At 40.5% G+C, this 22,269-nt stretch overlaps 1 pseudogene; it reads left to right on the forward strand.

Moving 5' to 3' along the window:
• Positions 1 to 15,118: 15,118 nt before the first annotated feature.
• Positions 15,119 to 15,489, forward strand: LOC101529803 (histone H3.3-like; annotated as a pseudogene).
• Positions 15,490 to 22,269: the final 6,780 nt, after the last annotated feature.

Raw genomic sequence — 22,269 nt, forward strand, 5'->3', positions numbered from 1 at the left:
AAGTGAATTTTTATTATTGTAGCAGGGCGATCATCATCTCACTGGGTGATGCACCAAAACAATCAAAGTGAGAGTTTTTACACTTTTACAAAAATGTAGTGTAAGTGGTAGGAAAGCAGGTGTGCATAGCACAGATTAGCTGACTTTCTACAAGGTCAGAGTAGCCCATATAGTCCCAAGCAAAAGGTAAATAAGTAGCTCTCCTGTGGCGATAAGGAATTAGGCAACATTCCAAGGGACAACAACACATCAGACTCTAGGGTCAGGTCTTTGCGTGACTCCAGGCCTACTTACATCCTTGCATGTACACAGGGTGCCCTCTGTTTTATGTCTCTCTTGGAATGTCTGCCAGGCATCTGCATCAGCCAGCATCCAGGGTGATCTTGCCACAGCTGAAGCTAGTGAAACACTTGAGGAAGAGCGTCAGCATGTTGAAAGTCCTGTGGATGCTGAAGCGCTTGCTGGCAGGCACCTTCCACTTGCAATTGGTGTATGTAGGTGTTTTCTCCTTTCAGGTCATCCCGCATCATGAAAAGCTCCAGAGCCTGCATGATGATTGCAGCTTGCTGAATCTCCAGCACTATGTCCTGGTAGGGGTCATAGGTGTCCAAGATGCTCTCATACTATGAGCACTTCACTAGCGATCTCAGATACCCCCAAAGATCTGGTGGATCAAGGCAATGGCCTGCATCTAACAGTCCATTTTGGTGCAGCCATTCAAGCAGGCTTTCTGCCTAGTGTCAATGGTGTAGCAGCAGAGAAACTCGTGCACATCTTCTGGGTTCCCAGAGCAGAAGTGCCAGGCGATCCTTTCCAGGTCTCAGATGAAGGAAATGGGCTTGATGGTATTGTCACTGTTGGCAAAAGTCTGCACGACGTGGTTCTGCATGACATACAGCATGAAGAAGTCCCCCTGGTGTCAGCTGCATGCATGCTCCTGGGAGAGCAGGTAATTGGCCAGTGGTGGTGTGTAGGTCAAGCACTACATAGTGGAGTTCAAGAAGCAGTTGTTGCCCAGGTTGTGCAGGCTGGCGCCCATGCAGAAGACATGCTCCAAGTGCAAGGACAGTCACTCCATAGGGAAGAGTACTTTCTGGGGGCTGGTACCTTGTCATTCTCCTGCAAGTCAATGCAATCTGTTTCCAAGGCAGACTGTCTCTGTGTTTCAGATTCTGACTCCGTTGAATTCCTCTGACCCATGACCACAGTGAAACACAAGCAAGTAAACAAGAATGCCTGTGCGGTGGGAGCTCCTATGAAAAGAGCAAATATCCCCTAAGAAATTAAACCAAAGGGTGAAATCTGTTTCCACACAGAGGTAGAAAGAAGAGGACAAGAATCCAAAGGCTCCCCAAGACAAGCAGTCTGGTGGAGTTCATCTCATGGGGTCCCACAAACCAGGACGCAACCAATGCCTACTGCCACCAGAGCTGGACTAGTGCCCAAACCAGGGCAAAAACAGTCCACTGAGAATCTGGGTGAAAACCTCGGAGACCACTGCAAATCTGGATGAAAACCTTGCAGGCCACTATGAATCTGGGCAAAAACCTCAGAGACCACTGTAAATCTGGGCAAAACTTGGGCCCTCACCCAAATTAACCTGGCATCTTCTGGTCCCTGAGGTCCTGTTCAAGGCACCAGCTCTCCAGGATCTTTATCCAGTAGGCCCTGAGACCACAAAGTGGTGAAGCTATGGTATTCCTTTGAAGCAAAACAACTAGAGGGAAAACTAGAGAGGAAATGTCCATTTATTTGAAAGAATTACAGGCTTATGTAAGTAGGAAAATGGGGGAGGAAGAAGAAAGGTCCCAACAGTACTTCCATCCAACAATGTCATTGTGACTGGCTAACATGTATGTCTGTCTCTTTGGACCCTCCAATGAAGTTAAAAGTCATGAAGTACAAGAAGCTATGTCTCAAGCCAAACTCATTTCCTGCCGAAAAGCAGGATGAATTGACTTCCCAAGGAAGTCCTAGCACAGTTCATTAAAGAGACAGAGAAGAGAGACTGGGGTGCAGCCCACTGCTCTTGCTGCATAATCCAGTGAGCAGGTCATGATGGGGTCTCGGTTAGCAGAGACTCCCATTAGGGGTTCCCCCAGGGACATGGTGTGCTATGTACCTATGGCCTCCCAGATGGGCTAGGCACTCAGTGGTCCAGGGGCAATCTCCCACAGGGTTTAAGATTTTCAACTAGTTCACTGGAGAAGGTAGGCTTATCCTTTTTGCGTGTGTAGTTATGTCCCCATTTTGGCACCAGAGAGGCAAAAGAGGCAGTCTGTTGTGCAATATCTGTACCAAACTGAGGGAATACACTCATGGGGTCTGGTCCCTGCAACCAAAGTCAATAGGGCATGAAGACAAGGGCTATTTGCCAAGGCCAAAGGCCATCAGTGGGAAAAAGGCAAGGCTTCTGGAAAACTCTGGTTACCATTTTCCAAGATGTGGTGTGGACACAGGCAGCAACACCTTGCGCCACAAGGCTCAGGATGTCGGCCCTCTCCAGCTGGGCTGGGTGGCCACCTCAGCCCCTGAGGCACATGCCTCAGGCTTCCATGAAGGGAGCTGGTTCATATGTCATGGTTCCATCCATAAGCCCTCTCCCTGCTGAGTTGAAAATTTTTAATTCTCAAAGACGTATTCCAAACACTCAGATAGCTGCTTCAAAAAGATGGTATGTATGAATGGAAAAAAAGAGTTTTCTGTAATTCTTATATAATCACAGGTACATATTAATGAGGTATGTGCTTTTGTCAGACACTGTATAACTTCTCAAACTATGCAGTACCATTGAGTACCATCTTCCTAATCACCTATTACACACTAATCTTCATAGCATAATTTCTGTTTTATTAAAATGACAAAAATAAACCTTAATTATTATGACATATTCACAAGGAACACAGTAACACTAAATGTTAATACGGCCTCAATGTACAATGTCACTACTCATCATGAAAATTAAAACCAAACCATCCTGCAGCATACTGAGTTTGCTGTGGTGCCCCAAGACCTTTAATGTGTAATTTTGTAACTGCAGGAATCGTAATATACACTGATTTTATACCATCATTATGAGGAACGAGTGAAACAGCAGATGTGAATTGCTTTGATAACTGAAGTGGTATGCAAGTTAAAGCTGCTTTTAAAATTGTCATCCAAAGCCTATTGCTGAAGCACAGTAAATAATTATTTTTTTTCCAATTACTCATTGAATTTTTTATTGAAGCCTTCTTAGTTTAACTTCCAAGAGATCCTTCCTGCTATTTATTCTTTTGTTGGTAGTGTTTTTGTTTTGTTTTATGGATACAACATAGTCAATGAGGATGCTCCTTTTTTTAAAGATTTATTTCTGTTTTTATCTGGAAGGTAGATTTACAGAAAAGGAAGGAGTGACACACAGAGAGACAAGTTTTCTCAATCCCTGGTTCACTCCCCAGATGCTCACAATGACTGCAGCTGAGCTGCCCATGTGGGATGCTGGCATCACAGGACAGATCAGCTTGCGTCCCCACTGTGGGGTTTACAACAAGGATGCTCCTTTCACGTGTTTATTCTAACTTCACTTTGTTTTTACTCGCCTTTTTCTTACTTACAGAGTTTGATTTTGTTTTACTCTGTATTTGCCTTTCATAGCAGAGACTTTCTCCTAATGTTAGATCTCCTGTAGGTATCAGATCATAGTTTAATGTGAAGCCCCAAAGAACCCCATCTAGAATCTCGAGTGTGGCTTGTCAATTTGTGAATCTCACTGTGGGCTCAACACTGATGAGCCATTTTTGTTGATCAGGAAAATCTCCAAATGCCTGCAACCATACTTCAGAGGTTGTCATCCATTATTTGTCGCCATGGAAGTCTGATGAAGCCTGTGAGTCCTAATTCAGATTTATGATTTAAATTCATGAAAGTAATTATACTACTTATTGCTTATCAAATGTTTTTACATGTATGACCTAGTGATATGCATCATGGCTGTGTTTTGTAAATGCTGTAATGTTGAAATAACAATGAATGCAAATACTTTTTAAAAATACATGCAATGAAATCTCTGTGATTCCTGCTGGTCACACAGACACACAGTTGCACACGTGCCCACACGTGCACAGATGACAGAAATGGTAACCCCAGAAGCTTAGTGGAAGTAAGTGAATTGTTGTTTTCCTTCCAGTTCACAGGTCTATTGATACAATTCCTGCTCCAAGTTGTTACTTCTGAGAGGACTGCTTTTTCTAGAAAGCAGTCAACCTATATTCAATGCTAAGGATGTAAGCCTATTTGGCAACCTTTCGCAAACTGGCACAGTAAATAATTATTAGAACCACAAGAATAGGGAGATTTCACAGCCATCTCTAGGTTATTCAACTAGACATCTCTATATATTAATGACACTGAAACCATGCTTGTGAATTATATAATTCCATATCCTAACGTGCATCACATTATCAGGAATTTCTTTTCTAGTTATGTCTAAGAGGCAAATAGATATATGAGCCATTTTCTACTTTTCCTATAATTAATTGGAAGTAAACTTTTAAAAGGTGGAGCTATAATCAAAACTACTATCCTTTCGTTACATGGTTTATAATCCTCACATGGTATTGGAAATATGCTAGAAATTAATTTGTACTGATTTTATAAGAAAACGATATCTGTATCCCTCAGACGCTGCTGGAAATCACTGACTCAGATAGTTCAGAATCATATACTGAATACCTATCAGGTAAAATGTATTATATGTACCGTAATTTTTTAATAGAAGATTTATGCACTTGATCCTTGTCTACACAAAGTTTTCAAATAGAAATAACAATCACTAAAAGGAAATAAAAAGTTCATAAGAAATCCTTGTTGTCATTACATTCTCCCTCAGAAAGTATATAAAAGTGATTCCTACTAAATCAGCAACAACCAACTTGTTTCTTCCTCTATCCAGAAAAGTTCTTCCTCTATCCAGAAAAGTTCAACTACTGATTTTTAAATTTTTTTGTGTTTAGACTAACAAGTTTAAACTTTCATCTATCTAGTTGTCAACCTAAGCGGTAGCTAAGATTGGCAATCTCTCTCCAAACTTTAGCTCAAAACAAATTTCGCTAAAGGTTTTTGTTTTTTACCTCTAAATGGAGACAGCAGTGGTCTATGCAGTGACTGATCCTGCGATAGGAAGCACTCACTGGCCACTTTCTTATCTATCTATCTATCTATCATCTATCTATCTACCTGAAGAAGGCTCCTGTCTTTGGATCAGCTCAGCTCCATCAATTGTGACCATCTGGGGAGTAAACCAGTGGATGGAAAATTTTCTGTCTCTCCTTTACTCTGTAGATCTTCCTTTCCAATGCAAATAATACCAAAGGAAAAGTTACAGAACAAATACTTCCCTTCAGAGGTAATGATATATATTTGACTTGATAGAGGCCCAGTCCTAGCCTGGCGCTAGTCAAGAAAATTGATCACTCCCTGCACATGCTGCTCTGACAGATATATATCCTCAGTTATAGATGTGAAAGGCTGAGCGAGCACAGGTAACACGTGTTAATCCACCTTCACTTTTCTCTCTTTCCTGTGAGCTTCAGTGTACATCTGGATGTCACAGGCAGTGAGAAAGAAGATTCTGAGAAATGTCTAAAACTCAGGAGAAACAAAAACTGAGGAATTCTGTTTTTTGTCCTCTCACTCCAGATAGGAAATAAACAATCTACAATAGGCATTCCTTTAGGATGCATTCTTAGACCTTGGTTCATCTTAAAGAACAACAAGGAAAGCTTAGAACCAGACAGGAAACGGTCAGCGGGGATGCACTTATACCTCACTGGGTGGGACACAAAGATTAGTTACTCCTCACTGGGGTATGGAAGATTTCTCTGCACACCCCTCCTAAACATGCTCACCTAAACTGTTGACATATATCTTGTTAGAATTATAGAGTTAGACCACCCGAAAAACAGCCAGGTTCAGTGAAATCATGCTTCAATGCTATAAACTGCTAAAGACTAAAATTAAAATAGGCATGAGACAGCTGAAGAGCAATCTAAGCCATTTTAAGGTGTATAGAACATGGTTGAATATAAATCAAAATTGGAATGTCTATGAAACAGTCACAGGTTGTGGTTGAGAACCTGCATTTTCCTTTTAACATATTGGTTAATCAATACCATGTCAATTAATGCCACAATGTTGTAAATGGTAGGAAATATTATGTTGGGGCTTTTAATTGATTGGGATGATACTCTACCAGCCCTACCTTCAGACCAGAGATGGTCTCACCAAGAAACCATTGAACTTACCAGGACAATAAGATGCTGGACTTTATGCTTGGTAAATACCTCCAATGAAAGAATGTCAACTGAATTTGAACTATGGAAATGCAACAAGGTGGAGCAATCCACTGTGGGGGGAGGGTGTGGGGAGGGGCGGGGGGAATCCCAGTGCATAAAAAATGTATCACATAATGCAATGTAATTAATTTAAAAAATGAAATGCAATAAAAATATATGTTGAAAAAAAAAAGAACATGCTCTTTTCTTTAACAGAGGCAAAATTCTCTGTTTCAAAATATCTTGGCCACACTTATGCAGGAGGAGTATTTTAAAAGAGAAGAGGGCAACTCACTCTCCCAACTCTGCACCTAGGCCCTCCTGACTTTGGCTTGCCTAAAGCAATTAGGAGCTATTTACTACCCCCTATCTTCCATCTCAAATGTGTGTGTAAGGGGAGGGATACTGCCTAGGCAAGGCCCAGTGTGTAACCCCAGTCAGCTCTTCTATTAAGGGATGCCATGCATCTCATTTCCCCTACCTCATTAGTCACCATTTTGAAAAGGTGCTAGCAAGCAATTCATCACAACAGGCTTCATTTTAAACTGTTGTTTTGTTTTGTTTTATCACAGATCAGACTCTACATAGAGCTGTGCTTTCTAATCTGCCTCTTAAATATTTTTCTTCTTAGACTGACAAGAACAGCTCTCAGTCTTCTCACTCGCTAAATTACAAAAGTTTACCTGTCTATCTATGTAAGATTTCTCTGTTATCCAGCTGTCAATATATACATTGTTAACTAGACAACTCTGATTGGTTGTCACCATGCTAAAATGTATAAAGGTCTGTGAAATCTTGCTATATTTACTAAAATGCCATAAACTATTGAGTTACTGTAAACCATGGCTAGTTTAAAACACATTCTAATCTGTAATGTGATTTATGTGTATCTTAAAAAAAAAGCATTTTTAGGCTCAGTGTGGTACGCTACCTACTAAAGTCCTCGCCTTGAACACATCAGGATCCCGCATGGGCGCCAGTTCTAATACTAAACCCGGCAGCCCTGCTTCCCATCCAGCTCCCTGCTTGTGACCTAGGAGAGCAGCTGAAGACAGCCCAAAGCCTTGGAACCCTGCACCAGTGTGGGAGACCTGGAAGAAGCTCCTGGATCCTGGCTTTGAATCAGCGCAGTTCTGGCAGCTTGGGGAGTGAATCAGCGGATGGAAGATCCTCTCTGTATCTCCTCCTCACTGTGTATCTGACTTTCCAATAAAAATAAATAAAATAAATCTTAAAAAAACACTTTTGTGTTTTCAAAATCATAAATTATTTTAAATAATTAATTAGATATAGTCTGTGCCTTTGGTTAAAATGTTCAGGTATAAATTTTCCTTGGGTAATGATTCAAGACTCTGAGCATTCTTTCACATCTTAAGCTCTAAAACTAAGTGTTCAACATTGAAGTTTCCAGCTGCGACCTTGAAACACTCCAAAGATGACATGCTATATTGGTAGAGATTATAACTGGTTTATGTTTTGTTATTTAGAACCTAAACTGAGAAACCTTCAAGTTCCAGATGTTACTTCAATGTCCCTGAGGATCTTCATTCTACCAGGGACACTTTGGTCAACCCTTGGAAGGATGTTTTACTGCTACCTCCCCAAGTCCCCTTTCAGCATGAATCAAAATAGTCATTGCCCCCACATCTTTAATACCAGTTGGAGTCCATCCTACTAGGGAAGGAATTTAAGGGATTAGATGAGAAGATATATAGTTAGGACTAAGGTCCCTGGTGGACTGCTAACTGCTAAAAGGAGGAGTCTCTTTGAAAGTGTACATGATGATTTCTTCTCCTTAGAAACTGCCTTTAGGAGGACAGCATGGCAATCCCATTCCTGATTTTCTAACTTATCATTGAATCACAAGGAGGCAATGGCTTTACTCTTCCAAGATTTTAGCTTGTCATGAGAAGAAAAAAAAGAAGCTACAAATCACATCCTCCTGATGGCCTTTTGTTTTGAACAACTTAAACAATATTATTAACTCTGGACTTTGGTTCATTTTGTCCCAATCCTCTGCTAATTGGTTATTGACCTATTTTTTTCTCCCTCAAAATTGTACTTAAAAGACTCCACTTCAGTCAGATTTTTAAATCTGTCTCCCTTGAAAACTCCATTCCTGACTGCTTGTGGTAGGAGTCTATTCTTGATAAATCCTGCTCTTTCTCATTGTGAAGAAAAGGAGAAAAAGAAAAAAAATGCAAGGCAAGGGAAGGAAATGAGGGGAGAGGAGAGGAGAAGAGAGGGGCAAAAGGCAAATGTCATAACCAGGAGTTTTTCAAAGAATGAAATAAAATGAATTCCAAATGACCAACAGACACATAAAACAATGCTCAGGATAATTAACCATCATGGAAATGCAAGTAAAAATCACAACGAGGTTTCAGTCAACTTCAGTTAAAATGGCTATCATTCAAAAATTCAGAAGAAATAAAATAAAGAAAATAATAAATGCTGTTGTGGATATTGGCAAAAAAAAAAAAAAGGTAGCCTAATGCACTGTGTGGACAATCATTAAAAACAGTATGAATATTCTTTAGAGATCTGAAAAAGGTTTTATCATATGACCCAGCCATCTCACTCTGGGAATTTACCCAAATGAAATGAAATCAGTATATGAACAAGTTTTCTGTACCCCCCTATGATTATTGTAGCCCTACCAAGGTTACCCAACCACAAAAGGTAAGCCCACAGTGCCCAAGCACTTCACCCATATGGACACCTTAATCACAAAAAGAAACATGTGCTCTTTAATTTAAGCACCAAACCCATGTGTCTTAGAAGCCAGACACAGCAATTGCCCAAAGACCTAGCCACATGCTATCCCACATCCTATCTGAATTGCAGTCGCAGAACACAGGCTTCCACAGTCACAAGGAACAGAGTTTCAACCCTCAGCCCTACAAGCCTCGCCAATCCACAGAAAGAGCTGTGGCATTTCCAGCGTCAGCTCCCTAACCCATAGGGGTTTTTTGTTGCTCCATCTTGGCAAATCGAGTCTGGGTATCAACAGAGTGAAGAGAAGGGGATGTTTCACCAATACAAGTGGGGGTTGTGTCCCCTCCTCAATCCTCCAGGTTAGGCTCAGTCAGTGAGATTGTGAATTTATAACCCAGTCATGTACCAGATGTAGCAGCCTCTATTCACCTTAATAACATGGTGTTTCCTCACTGCTGCTAGCTGGAGTTTCTTTTTTTTTTTTTCGAACCTTTTTATTTTTTGAGACATGTCTATTGAGACGAACTGGCTATTTTAAAATTGGATTATTTAGAGGGGCATGATTACATTTTTGTGTCAATTATATATTGTGAATACAAATACATTGATGAATAGATCATAAATATTTTGTTTGGTTGTGTACATTGTTTCCTTAATGTTGATTCATTTTTTATCTAGTAACTTCGTAGATTTATGTAATCTCATTTACCTACTTTTGGTTTTGTTGCCTGTGCTTGGAAACTTTATCACTAAGAGCATTGCTGATATCTATGTGTATTTTTTCAAGTCTTACATTAAAATCTTCACCCATGTTTAGTTCATTTTTCTATATGGTGAGGGGTAAGGATCACATTTCATTGTTTTGGATATGAATATTCAGTAGTCCCAGAACCATTTACTTAGGAAACTGTCCATTTTTCCATTTCTAATTTTGGTCTGTGTGGACAGTTAGTTTTTTTTAGAGATATGTGAGTTTATTTTGGAATCTTTATTGTGTTTCAACAGCTTATCTGCTTCATATCAGTACCATGCCATTACTATATTTTGTTTACTATAACTGTTTAGCAGATCTGGAAATCAGATACATGATATGTCTACTTTTACACTTTGTGTTTAATGCTGCTTGGGTATACAGTCTTTTCTGATTTCATGTAAAAGATTTTCTGAATTTTATTTTATGGTACAGTTCCATAGGTTCTGGGATTTCCCCTACCCTTCAAATCTCCTCCCCCAACTAACTTCCCCCATAGTATTACAATAATATAATCCTTTATAAACAGCATAAGTCCTTCATTTTGCTATTTAAGTGTATCCTGACATTGTAGGTGTGGACAATGGCAGAAAGTTCAGCATCCTATTGTCAAGATATATCTAACAGTTTCATTGGGAAACTTTGATTTGGAAGTAAAGATGCATGCTGCATTGTATTTTCAATATGGATATGATAATCCCTATTACACAGTTACTATGTATCCCCTTAAATGAAAAGCCATAAATATTTAATTGCATTTTATAGTCTCATGAATAATGTCATTGGTATTCTGGTGGTAAAATAGCCATACAATCTAAAGTGAGATACAGACCCAGTTCCCATCACAACAATTGTTTTCTTGACTTTCTCTGATAATTTGTTGTTAGAATGTGTATTTATTCTGCCTACATGGTAGATGCTGGGTCCGTGAACCCTGGGGCCAGTGGATCTGGCAGGGCCCAGTACAAGTGGCCCGGGTCCTTGGGCCCATCTGTGTGTGGATGCTGGGTCCATGAACTCTAGAGGAAAGGGATGGGTCTGATAGGGCCTGGGTCATCTGGCACAAGTCCTTGGGCTTACCTGCGCAATGCATGCTGGTTCTCTGAGCCCTGGGGATGGGGATCCAATGGCACCCAGGTCATCTGGCAGAAATCCTTGGGCCCACCTGTGTGGTTAGTGCTGTGAGAACTGGTCTTCCTCAGTGGAAAAAGCAGTGAACAGCAGTCTCTGATGCACATAGAGGATATGCCAGCCCATTGGAGCCTGCAGAGGACATCTGGTGCCATAGCAGAGGAAGGAGAAAACAACAAATTAACAATTACCCCAGCCAAATGACGAAAACATATATCTGGGTGAATGGAGACCGTTAAATCGACTGTGTCAACCAATGGACATTGGAAGGGTTTGCTCATCCATGGATCGGGGAAGACTGACATCATTTCAGAGCTATTGCAACCACCAGGGGAGAACATTTGCAGCTTGAACCACATCGGGACCCAGGGTTTATATCAGGTGGCTATTCCCTATCCGTGGCACTGGGATGGTTGGGAGGCTGGGTATGGCTCTCTCCTTATCTCCTCCCATTCCTCCCCCCAAAAGGAAGAGGAAATAGAAAATTCAGATACAATAACCAGATCCACTTTCCCTAACCCTGGATCCTTCCCACCCTGAGCAACTGTGTAAACATCTAGGGGAGGCAAGATGGTAGTTTAGGGTGCAGACAGGTTTGGAATAATGGAGAATCATTAGACAGGGTGAAGCATGAGGAGCAGATTCTAAGAAAAGACAGTGATCAGGCAGTTGGCAAAGGAGTACCTGGAGTCCCCCTGTACACAGGGATGCAGCAGCAATGGTGGAGGGGTGTTGGCAGTGAGCAGAAAACCCATCAGCAGCCAGTTAAACAGCGATCCAGACTCTGGAGAGCCATGGTTCCAGCAGCAGCCCAGAGATCCAGTAACAGCCACAGCTCACATGAAAGCCAGGTGGAAACGTGAAATTCACCAGGAACTTGGGAGGTGAATACAGGCTAATAACGGCCCATTCTGTTTGACCTAACAAGCATAGAAGAAGCAGTGGACCCCTAGGGGTGGTTCAGGGGCAGGGTGGATCTCACAGCCAACTCCAAGTAGTGCCAGATAGGGTGCCATCTTGTGTAGTGGTGCGGATTATGCAGATTTGAAGGGACAGCATGGAGCGGGCTCATTTCTAGCTATTCACACTGAGCTGATCCTACAGGGAAAGCAATGCCAGCTTTGCATCATGCAGCATCTGTGTGGTCCCCAGATCTGACAGGCAGCACCCTCAGATCTCCATCAGTGCCCCTCAGGGTACCATCTTGCACAGAGAGGAAAGGGCTGAGAGGATGAGAGGAGCAGTGGTAAACTGCACATGCACTGTAAATCAGTAGGGCACAAGTGCCATTTACACAGGGCCAGACACTGTTAGACCAAAGGGACAGCAGCTGAGCTATGCAAGTGCTAAACCGGGAGCAAAATCACTTCCAGCTTAGCACATTGCACAGGTCCCTCAGGGAAAACAGTTCCATTGTGGCACTCCACCAGCTCCACCCAAAGTATCTCCAGGTGTCCCTCAGACTTAACAGCCAGAAGGTGTCAGCAAGATCAGCGCCACCTAAACCTAGTTATTTAGGGCAGCTGGTATTTTCCTAATCCTTGACACTTGCTTGAACATAAAGTTGACTTGTAGACCTGTGGGTAACACATCTTAGAAACCTGCCCTAAGGAGAAGAATCTGTCAGCAAGAATTGCAATGACAAAAGGTAAAAGAAGAGAAAGAGGCACTATTAATGTTACTGAAGACTCTTGGGCAAAGGAGGTAATGCTTCTACCAACCTCAGAGTTAACTGAGGATCACATTGAGAAAATGGGGGACACAATGTAGAAAACTCATGTTAAAGCTTCTGAACAATAATAAGAAGCACATACAGGAGTTCAAGTAATTTAAGGAATGTGTCACACAGGAAATAGCAGCAATGAATCAAGTGAAATGTGATATATCAGAACTTAGCAACACAATGGAGCAAACTGAAAATACAGTGGAGTCTTAACAATAGAACGAATGAAGCAGAAGAAAGAATTTCAGAATTGGAAGATATTTCCTGTCACCATGAGAAAAAAATTTTTTTAAATGGAAGCAGAGCTGGGTCAAGCTAAAAGAAGTGTTTAACAATTAAAAGATAGTATTAAAAGGCCCAATATAAGAGTTATGTGGGTCCCAGAAGCCAAAGAAAGAGAGGCTAGGGTTAAAGGTGTAGTCAATGAAATAATAAATGAAAACTTCCCTAATCTGGAGAAAGAATTGGAAAACAATATCTAGGAGGGGCACAGAACTCCCAACAGAGTTGATCAAATGCAAAATTCACCATGATACATGATAACCAAGTTCTCTTCAATTGAACATCAGAAAAGATCTTTAAATGTGCATGTGAAAAAAATTAAGTGACTTCTAGAGGAACCCCAATCAAACTCACAGTTGATCTTTCAGAGAAATGCTAGAGGCCAAAAGAGAATGGAGTGGCATATTCTGGATTCTGAAAGTGAGAAATTTTCACCCAGAAAAACATATCCAGGAAAGCTTTCCTTTGTCTTTGAAAGTAAATTAAAATTTTTCCACAGTAAAGAAAAACACCAAGAAGTTGCCTCTTCTAAACCTGTCCTACAAATGTTACTCAAAGATGTTTACTCAAAAGAGCTGGCGTGGATTGGCTCATGCCTCACTGGGTGGGACACCCAGATTAGTCACTCCTCACCATGGTGTTGAGGATTTTCCTGCACACCCCCCGGCCCCCCAAAAATGTGTTCTGCACCTTAAATGTCGACAAATATCTTGTTAGAGTTACCGGCCAGTCTAGATTATCCTAAAATCTGCCAAGATCAGCAAAATTGTGCTTCAACACAACAAATGGCTAAATACTAAAATGAAATAGACACGAGACAACTGAGTGGTGCCCTATAGCCATTTTAAGGTATATAGCAGCCGGTCCTGAATATAAACTAAAATTGAGATGTCAATGAGCTAATCATAGGTTGTGGTTAGGACTTGTTTTTGTTTTTTTTTTTTTTTAACATACTGGTTACTCAAAACCATGTCAATTCCATAATATTGTTGCAAATTGCTGTTGATGTTATATTGGGATTCTTAATTGACTGGGATGATATTCTACCAGCTCTAACTTCGGACCAGAAATGGTCTCCCCAAGAAACTGTTCAACCCATCTGGACAATAAGTAGCTGGACTCTATGCTTGGTATATGTTTGCAAGGAAAGAATCTTGATTGAATTTGAACTGTAATACTGCATCAAGGTGGAGGAATCCACCAGGGGGGAGGGGAGGGGGAGGAGTGGGGGAGATTCCCAGAGCCTATGAAACTGTCACATAATGCAAAATAATTAATAAAAAAACAAAAAAAATAAATTACATTGTAAAAATCCTGGCCTATTTCAATGACCTAAAGAATATTTGTTTTATTCTAGTAGTTTTAAAGTTTCAAGTTTTACATTTAGCACTTAATTAATCTAGAGTTTTATACACCTGGAAAGATATGAAGTAATTATAAGCATTGTCTTCATTCAATTACATCAATATAACCTTCTTTCTTTCCTCACTTTACGCTCAGTGCCATGAATTCCACATTTGTCATATTGACATCCATATTTCTAAGAAATAGCAGATAGCTGTATGTATATAATATCTACATATGGAATCAACATGGAAATATTGAATATTATATCCTGTTATAATTTTCAAATATTTCTACATATTAAAATATAGATACCCCCATCCTGTTTGGATTGTCAGGATTTGAGTTCTACCTCTACATACTTGTTTTGTTTTGTCTTGCTTTTTGCTCCCCCCCCCAATTATTTTTGTTCTGGAAAGCTAAACGTGATAATATGATAATACATACACGTGGGTCCCTCCCACAGCAATGGGAGAAGCAGATAGTCATCCAACGTCATGGTTTTAAGCTAATCCATCCTCAGCTGTTGCAAGCATTCAAGAGTAGTCAAATGGCACAGGACATTCAGTTTGTCTCAACACATTTATCATTGCCTTTCTGTGAATATGAACTGTGTGTGTGTCTATTTAAAATAAAGAAAATCTGAGTAATGTGATTTTTTAGTCTCTAAAAGAAAGTCATCTACTTATTAAAATAGCAGGTTATCTCATTTGATTAAAATGGCTGGGATTTGATCTTTCAATTGTGTTCAAAGCCGCTGCTGCGCCACTGTCACTCTAACACCAGTGTAGGCTCTGACTCACCAAGCTCCAGCCAATGAAGAAGGGGGTAGGTGAGTAAGGAAGTACTTACACCATGGCTCATGCAAAGCAGACAACCCACAAAGCTGTAAAGCACCAAGGAAGCAACTGGTTACAAAAGCCAGTCACAATAGTGTGCTCTCTGCTGCAGGGGTGAAGAAACCTCACCATTACAGGCCTGGTACTGTGGTGTTCCATGAAATTAGATGTTATCACAAGTCCACTGATCTTCTGATTCGCCAACTCCCCTTCTGGCATCTGGCATGAGAAAGTTCTCAGGATTTTAAAACAAATCTGCGCTACCAGAGTACAGCTATTGGTGCTTTGCAGGAGGCAAATGAGGCCTATCTGGTTGGCCTCTTTAAAGATGCCAGCCTATGTGCTATCCATGCCAAACATGTAACAGTTATGCCAAAAGATATTTAGCTAGCATGCCACATTCGTGAAGATTGTGCTGAAGAATCCACTACAGTGGAAAACATTTCATTCCCAAATTTGCTTTCTCTTTTTCCTGTTATTGGTAGTTCTGATCATTAGATTTTTTTCCCCATGGGGCCAAAACGTACTTAAGTATATGGATATACATGAAAAAACAGAGGACAGAAACCAGGTACTGGCAGTTTTTCCATTTTCATTTGTGTGTGGAGTTTTAACATAAATGCGGGGATGAAAATCATTAATGCAAGTCAAAATGTTTAAGTGAACAAGTTTCAGCAGTTCAACTTTATAACAATTATAAATAAACCTGTTAAATTTTTCAGAACAATGTCAGCATTTGGATTTTTTTAAAAAACAAGTAAATTTCTTATTGATGACAACTTTCTTATTGGTTTCTGTTAAGTATATCATGTGATCCTGCCTTGTGGTAGCATTGACTTTGAAATAAGCATAGATTACTCACATGGAATGTTCAACCATTTTAAATAGAAATAGAAGTCTTACAAGAGGCATAGCATTTCTCTGGAGTAATGTATTACATATATTTCTTTCATGCTATTTTTAGAGATAAATTGTAATTTAAAATGTATAATCAGAAATTGTTCATTTATAAAAGCTATTTAAAAGCATATAATAATAAGCAAGAAATTTAATCAAATATTTCAAATATTTGTAAACTAAAAATTGGAAGGTGTTGATATTTTGGATCAGTTCAGTGGCTCACTTGCGGAGTGAATCATCGGAAGGGAGATTTTCCTCTCCATCTCTCCTCTTCTCTGCATGTCTGACTTTGCAATAAAAATTTTTTAAAAATAAGGTGTTGATAAATTGAAGTTGAAGAAAAGCATTTTATGTTCATGGATTAGAAAACATGTCATTTTTAAAATGTTTGTAATACCCAAAGCAAATTACAAGTTCAATGCAATATTTATCAATATCACATTGACATGTTCTACACAAATTTAAAAGAGAAAATTTAAAATTCATATGGGGAGGGCTGATATGATGGCTCAGTAGCTAACGTCCTCACCTTGCATGCGCTAGGATCCCATACAAGTGCCAATTTGTACCTTGGCTGCTCCACTTCACATCCAACTCACTGCTTGTGGTCTGGGAATGTAGTAGAGGATGGCCCAAAACCTCGGGAATCTGCACTAACATGGGAGATCTGGAAGAAGCTCCTTGCTCCTGGCTTCAGATCGGCTCCCCTCTGGCTGTTGCAACCATTTGAGGAGTGAACCAGTGGAAGGAACATCATCTTTTCTGTCGCTACTTCTCTGTAAATCTGCCTTTCCCTACTGAGCCATGTGTGAGCAGTGTCTGGGTATACATAAGCCTTGGCTGGGCTGAAACATCCAACAGTAAGAACCAGAATGGATTGAAGGCCAGCAAGGCGGGCTGACCCACGGAACCACCAGTACAACAAGATCTGGCATAGGGAGAGGTTCTGATGGAGGAGTTTGGGAAACACCTCTGTCAGGACACAGTCCCTACAAGTGAGCGCAAAAAGCATGATAGGCAGCAACCCAGACCAGGCCAGAGGAAGATACCCACCCACATACATTTGGCATAGGTGGAGGGCAGAACAGGTTGAACCCATTCACATCACCTGCTGGTGAAACCGAGCACCAGAATAGAATGTGGTTCAGGCCAGGTTCGGTCATGACACAAACCAGTGCACATTACGGAATGCAAAGGTAGGATGAGCCATACCAGATGTAGTTGTGGCGCCCAAACAGCACACGTGAGAACCAGGGAGGGAGGGGCAAAGCTGACAGGGGAAAAGTGGGTTCCCCTGCTAGACAACCACTCCCACAGGAAAGCGTGAGTTGGGATGGGGGCAGACCAGACTAAGCAGGTCTACAACACCTGTGGGCCTCATGTGAACTAAGTAAGGGAAAAGCTAGGTTGGGCTGACTGTTCCAATTGGTGCAAGCAAAAATTAGAGTGGGTGAGGGTTTGTTGGGCTTTGCCGCAGCATTAGCTGGCAGAAGCTGGCATTGGGGGCTAAATCTGTAAAATTAAACTCCAGAACCACCTGGAGAGTGCATAATCTGGGAGTGGGAGTAGCTTAGTAGGGAGATAGTGGGCACCTCCCTCGTGGGTTACCACTCCCACTGGAGAACACGAAAACCAGGACAGGGGCAGGGGTGGCTAGACAGAAAGGCACCCGCCAGTATGTCTGCAGGCTGGAAAAGAGGGTTGGTTGGGTTGAACTAGGCTTCAATGCCCATTGACATGTGCCAGAGCTAAATGGGATGTGGGACAGACTGAACAAGTCTGTGGAACATACTGGCATGTATGGGAACCAGGGTAGGGGCAAGCCTGGTGTGGGTTATGGGGAGTCGCGCCAATTAGGCTGCAGCTCCCACTGGTTTGTGTGAGCGCCGAGTATGAAGTGGGCAGGATCGGGCTGGACTGCAATACCCATCAGTTCGTGTGGAAGACAAGGCTGGAAACAGAACTGACCCAGCAATTGCAATGACCAGCATGTGCATAAGCTGATTGGGGTGAAGGACTGTGCCGGACCCTGTACTGGCAAGCACATACAAGAATCAGGTCTGGAATCACCTCAGAAGAAGTTTCATTGGAGATCCCTCCAACTGAACTGCTGATCTCAGAACCCTAACCATGAAGGGACTATGTCAGCCAGTAGATTCTGGAGAGATTTCGTCGTGATTGGAACGGTGAGACTGGCAGCAATTCAGACCTGTTAAACTATGAAAACTGCTTGAGCAGGACCCTTGGAGCGTGCCTCACATTGGGGACCTGGGATGGGAGGGAGGCTCAGTGGGGCTTTTACCTTTATTCCTCCCCTGGGCCCGGCGGGGTGGCCTAGCGGCTAAAGTCCTCGCCTTGAACATCCCGGGATCCCATATGGGCGCCGGTTCTAATCCCGGCAGCTCCACTTCCCATCCAGCTCCCTGCTTGTGGCCTGGGAAAGCAGTCGAGGACGGCCCAATGCATTGGGACACTGCACCCACGTGGGAGACCGGGAAGAGGTTCCAGGTTCCCGGCTTTGGACCGGCGCGCATTGGCCGTTGCGGCTCACTTGGGGAGTGAATCATCGGACGGAAGATCTTCCTCTCTGTCTCTCCTCCTCTGTGTATATCTGGCTGTAAGAAAATGAATAAATCTTTAAAAAAAAAAAAAAACCTTTATTCCTCCCCTGACCCCAAATACAGGGATAAAAATAATGATATTAGTGTGAAAACAATGGTCTTACCCACTTTCCTGTAGTCCTTGACCTTTTGTACCCTAAGTACAAAGTAAGATTATAAAAAAACATAAATAAATAAAGTAAAATAAAAAAAAATCTGCCTTTCCAGTAAAAATAAATAAACCTTTAAAAATATATACAGAGTACACTAAAGTGTGGGAGATCGCCCCTGGGATCTCATAAGGGAGGCCATAGGCACATGGCATAGTGTGCCCTTTACTAACAGATCCCAACATGGCCTGTTCATTGGACATGCAACAAGAGCTGTAGGCTGCACACCAGTCTCTCTTCCCTACTCTGCTAGGATTTCCTTTGTAAACAACTCTATGAAGTCAAATGTTACATTCATCTTGCTTTTCAGCAGGTAACGTGTCTGCCCTGAGATACAATTTCCTATGCTTCCTGACCTTCAACTTCATTGGATGGTCCAGAGAGATAGACATATCTGTTAGCCAGTCACAGTGTTGTTGTTGGCTGAAAGTCCTTCTACCTGCCCCCTTCTCCTATATAAGCTTGTGACTTCTCTCAAATAAATGAACATTCTTCACTACCAGTTTGTCTCCAGGGTTTCTGCTGCAGAAGAACACTGTCAGTTCACCCATCAGTGGTCTCGGGGTCTGCTCAACAGAAGAACCCCCAGACCATAGATCCTAAGTTGTCAAAGCTTAAGAACAAAGCTAGGTTCATTATCTGATTTCAAATATGCTACAGATCCACCACAATTAAAACAGTGTTTTACTAGTATGAAAACATATGCAGAGAACAATTTAACAGAATACTGAAGAATAAACCCATGCATATGTGTTCTTCCAAAACTATAATAGAAATACTGCACAGTAAAATATGAATACAATTGAACTCTTATCTTACAATTTAAAAATTAAGGTACTACTAATAAAAATATAAGATATGAATCGCTGAAGTGCCTAGAAATAAGTAGATGTAAAATTTGATGTAATTTATTTTGGAAATGATTTTCTGGATATGATACAAAAAGAAGAAGAAAGGCAAATGAAAAAAGACAGCATACTCCAAATTAGCAACCATTTTCACAGTAAAGGAAATAATTGGAATGAAAAGAAAATTTTAAAAATTGGAGGAAATGTGTAAACCATGTATCTATTAAGGTACTAATATCCAAAAATATGAAGAAATGTAATAAAAATATAAAAAATGATGGTGTAGTTGTTGTCAAGGCTCAGTAAAAAGTGATTTAAGGTTAAAGCATTTATATAACAACTCTTATATCAAGGAATGTGCAGCCTGTCCTTGGGTGGGTTGGCTCTCTGCCCAGAATTGAATAAGTCTCCTTCATTTGCAGTCTCCTGTTATTTGGAGCACAAGCGTGGGAACACTCATAGAACCAGACTTGAGTGTTTTCAGATACTAGCCAAATCCAGGGTCACTCTGATCTGAGACACACAAGTACAAGTTTTCAGCTTGAGGCAGGTCAATAAGCAGAAGAAAAAAAACTTGTCCTCTCTTACCAGCAAGAGGGGTTCTGCTGATGGTGCCCCATGACTGCTGTAGCCACATTTTCTCGTGTGATGTGATAATGTACTCATGTATCTATGGCTACATTTTGCTTTATTCTCCTGTTTTAAGAAACTTTTTAATATCTGCCTGATATTATATCTGCAATCTTTCACTCTGTGCCAATCAACCACAGCAAAATGAGTCTGTGAACAGCATAACAAGAAAAAGTTTCCTTGTTAATACAGAGAAAAAAAATAGTACAAGTAAATAGAGAAAGCAACCCAATTAAAAATGATAGAAGGGCTTTCATAGACTAACAGCCAATGAAGATATACAAGTGGCCAATAAGAATGATAGTGGAAAAATAAAATTAAATGAACTCGTCTATTTTGGTACAACATAACCTTCTGTTAACACTTGGAAAACACATATTATGAGACAACGTGCATGTATTTCTAATGGTATTGCAGGAAAATATACTTGTTTTGATTTTGATTTTTTTGGAAATATTTTGTCCAAAAGAGAGTTGTAGTCAGTATGTTCAAAAAACATGCCTGCAGTTCCATAGTCATTGCAACAACATTTGCAACACTTTAAGAAAGTAACTTGCTGAGGTGGTCACAGAAGGTGGCTGGGAACTCGCATTTATCTTTAACATATTGGTTACTCATTACTATGTCAATTAATTCCATAATGATGTAAATTTTTGCTGATGGTATGTTGGAGCTTTCAATTGACTGGGATGATACTCTGCTGGCTCTGTCTTCAGACCAGAGAGGGTATACCTAAGAAGCCGTTGAACTTGACTGAACAATAAGATGTTGGACTCTATGTTTGGTATATGCTTGCAATGGGGGAATCTCAACTGAACTTGAGCTGTGGTTATGCAACAAGGTGGAGGAATCCACCATGGTGGGAGGGTTTGGGGAGGGGTGGGAGAACCCAAGTATCTATGTAACTGTGTCACATAATACAATGTAATTAATGAAGTTAAATAATAAATAATTAAATAAAAAAACAAAAAAAAAAGTAACTTGCCAAATATCAACCAGCAGAGGAATTGATAAATATCATGTGACATACATGTTTAATGCAATTGGATTCATTAAATAAAAAAGAAATGCTCATGTTTTCAACAGATTGAGTGCACCTAGAGGACATTATGCTATTGAAATAATGCAATCATAGACATGAAATATTGCATGCTTCTATTTATGAGTAATCTTAAGGAGGCAAATAAAGGTAAAATATGGTTTCACAATAGTTTAAAGAAGAGGAAATGAGGGACTTCTGTTTAACAAATATAAAATTTCACTTATGCCAGAAAACTAATTTCTTAGATTTGCTTTATATTTTGCCTGTGTTATAAAATACTGTACTATCCACTTTAAATGAAACATAGCTCAAATGGTGTTTTATATCACACTTGAAAGTAAAACATAGTTGAGAATGCAGCCTATCTCTGTAGTAATTATCATGCTGAAAAAATAAACTATAGCTCTAAATCAAACTGTTATTACCCTACTGGTCACCTGCCACTTGTGTTCCAAAAGATAAAACAATTATTGGATCCAGCACCATGGTGTAGCAGGTTGACCCTCTGCTGCAGTGTCAGCATCCCATTCAGACCAGTTAAAATCATGACTGCTTCACTTCTTCTCCAAATCCCTGATTATGTGTTTTGTAGTTTTTTTCATAGTGGTCTTCCATATATTTGGTTTGATTAATTCCTAAGTATTTAAGATTCCTCTCCACTATTTTAAAGGGCACTGTAAAACAATTTGTTTCTCAGCTATGAAATTATTTGTGTATACTAGTGCCATCAATTTGTGCTTATTAATTTTGTGTCATGCTACACTGCCAAAGTCTCTTATTAGTTCTAATAATGTCTTGACTGAGTCCTTTGGTTCTCCTAAGTACAAAACTATATCATCTGCAAATAAGGATAATTTCAATTCCTTGTTTCCAATTTGAATTCCTTTAATTTCTTTTTTCTTGTCTAATAACTCTGTAAAGGACTTCTAATACCATATTGAAGAGTAGTAGTGAGAGTGGTCATCCCTGTCTAGTTC

The sequence above is a fragment of the Ochotona princeps genome, chromosome X (assembly GCF_030435755.1).
Source record: "Ochotona princeps isolate mOchPri1 chromosome X, mOchPri1.hap1, whole genome shotgun sequence".
Lineage (NCBI taxonomy): Eukaryota > Metazoa > Chordata > Mammalia > Lagomorpha > Ochotonidae > Ochotona > Ochotona princeps.